General features: G+C 35.7%; 1 pseudogene; it reads right to left on the bottom strand.

The window, feature by feature from the left end:
- Nucleotides 1-248: 248 nt before the first annotated feature.
- Nucleotides 249-1,559, bottom strand: LOC109452038 (large ribosomal subunit protein eL33 pseudogene; annotated as a pseudogene).
- Between the last annotated feature and the right edge of the window lie 951 nt (nucleotides 1,560-2,510).

The following is a 2,510-nucleotide window of genomic DNA, read 5'->3' as shown; positions in this document are numbered from 1 at the left end:
TCTATGAGTTTTTGTTTGTTTGCCTTCTTTGTCCGTCTGTTGCTTCAGTTTTATTACATCCCACATATGAAATCATATGATTCTTGACTTTTTCCATCTGACTAATTTTGCTTAGCATGATAATTTCAAAATCCCTCCATATTATTGCAAATGGCAGTATTTCATCTTTTCTTATGGTTGAGTAGTATTCCATTGTATATATGTACCACATCTTTTTTTTTTTTTCCGAGAGAACAAATCCACTTTATTTACTTTTCGATAAGTTTAAAACCTGTGGGGTACAGCAATGCATGGATTCTGTGTCCAATGGCCTTAGCAGGAGGGTTGCTTTGGAATTTGGCAGAAACCATGCCACTGTTTCCATTTTCATGAGTTACCTTTCCCCAGATTACTCTGGTTTTATTTGGTTTGCCACCAGGAGTCACTGTGTTGCTCTTTGCCTTATACACATAAGCACATCTCTTGCCTAGATAGACTTCAGTTTCATCTTGAGCATAGATGCAATTTTAAGCAGAGCTATGCGCTCTCTGTGGTTCCAGAGACCCCACTTACATCCAGCAAAAATGGCCTTGGGCCACAGCCATCCAGACATATTTGCCATTTTAGAAGTACTGTTCGCAGCAGGCCTCCACAGGCTCCAAGATGTCAGAAAAAGAAACGCTTCACCACATCTTCTTTATCCAATCGTCTATCAAAGGACAGTTTGGTTGTTTTTTTCTCTGTCTTGGCCATCATGAATAAAGCTGCAATGAACATAGGGGTACATCTTTACTGATAAATGTTTCCAAATGTTGGGGGTAGATACCCAGAAGGGAGATGGCTTGGTCATATGGTAACTCTATTCTTAATTTTTTGAGGAACCTCCAGACTGTTTTCCAAAGTGGCTGTACCAATATACGTTCCCACCAACAGTGTATAGTGGTTATTTTTCCCCACAACCTCTTCAACACTTGTTATTACTTCTCTTGTTGATAATAGCAATTCTAACAGGTGTGAGGTGGTATCTCATTGTGGTTTTGATTTGCATTTCCCTAATAGCTAGTGAAGTTGAGCATCTCTTCACATATCTATTGGTTATTTGTATGTCTTCTTGGGAGAAGTGTCCATTCAGGTCCTCTGCCCATTTTTTAATTGAATTATTTTTTTGTTTTTGTTGTTGAGTTGTGCAAGTTCTTTATATATTTTGGATCTTCTCCCATTCAGGTGGTTGCTTTTTGTTTAATTGATGCTGTCTTATGCAGTGCAGAAGATAGTATTATTCATTTATTTTTGCTGTTACTTCCCTTGCCTTTGAGGTCAAATTCATAAAATCCTCTTTAAGACGAAGGTCCACGAATTTAGTACCTATGTTTTTGTTGTTGTTGTTTTTTGGGTTTTTTTTTTTTTTTTTTTTTTTGCATTTTATTGTTCTAGGTCTTATATATATATATATTTTTTTTTCTTTGTTTTAATCTATTTTGAGTTAATTTTTGTGTATGGTGACAAATAACAGTTTCATTATTTTGTATATGGCTTTCCAATTTTTCCAGCACCATTTATTGAAGAGGCATTTTCTCCATTGTATATTTTTGGCTCCTTTGTTGAAAATTATTTGCACAATTGGCTCTTTTAATTTGAATGCTTCTGAATTCTTGACCTATGAAAACCCCATTTAGGTGTCCCAAAGAAAAGGAAGATTTCACACTAAACCATCTTAGATCTGCTGACATTAGTAAAGAAAGCAGAGTTCTAAATGTGTATCTCTTTCTTCCTCGTTTTGCATATTTGGGTATATGTGTATAGTTTGTGTTTGGCATTCAAAAGAGGAGTTGTTTGTCAAGGGCAACCTGAGAGTTAACTTGCAACAAATTAACACTGGGGATCCGTGGATGGATATGGAGGATGGATATGGATGACTAATGTCTACTGAGTGCATAGATTTCTCAGAAGTATTCTTAGAAGCTTTATAATGGGTTGCCAATTTGTTTTAGGAAATCTCAGCCAGAGAGTATCCTTTTCATGTTGTTGCTAAAACCCTGCTTAATCCACTTAAGCATTCCTACTCCTGCTAATAAAAAAGATTGCCCTTGATGGCAGTGGATGAAAAATTCAGACTCAGGGTTTTATCTAAATAATTTTTTCTAATAGTGTTCTTAATGATATTTGCTCTCTCTTCATGATGTTGTTACAAATGCCCGAATTATGACCATTGTCCATAAGTCTCTTTCCTCCCTGTTTATCCTTGAAATTCCCTAAAGGACTCATCTCTGTACCACTTCTTATGTAAAACATTCATCAACAGCCATGTTAATAGAATTAACTGATAATTCATTTTGCTTCTTCAGTACATCCTTTATTTGTTCATATTGTATGGAGCTGTTTGTTCATTTACTGTGACAATTGTTTGGGTTGAGTTTGATGTACCATTTTGATCTTGCTTATACCTACACCATGTCCAATGCATAGTAGTACTCAATGTGCTCAGTAAATGTTGCTTGATTGAATGAAGAAATAAACATAAGAAGGTTTTA

This window comes from Rhinolophus sinicus, chromosome 17, assembly GCF_057876585.1.
Source record: "Rhinolophus sinicus isolate RSI-liver-muscle chromosome 17, RSI-T2T, whole genome shotgun sequence".
In the NCBI taxonomy this organism is placed as follows: domain Eukaryota; kingdom Metazoa; phylum Chordata; class Mammalia; order Chiroptera; family Rhinolophidae; genus Rhinolophus; species Rhinolophus sinicus.
This window is presented reverse-complemented; position numbering and strand designations above follow the sequence as displayed.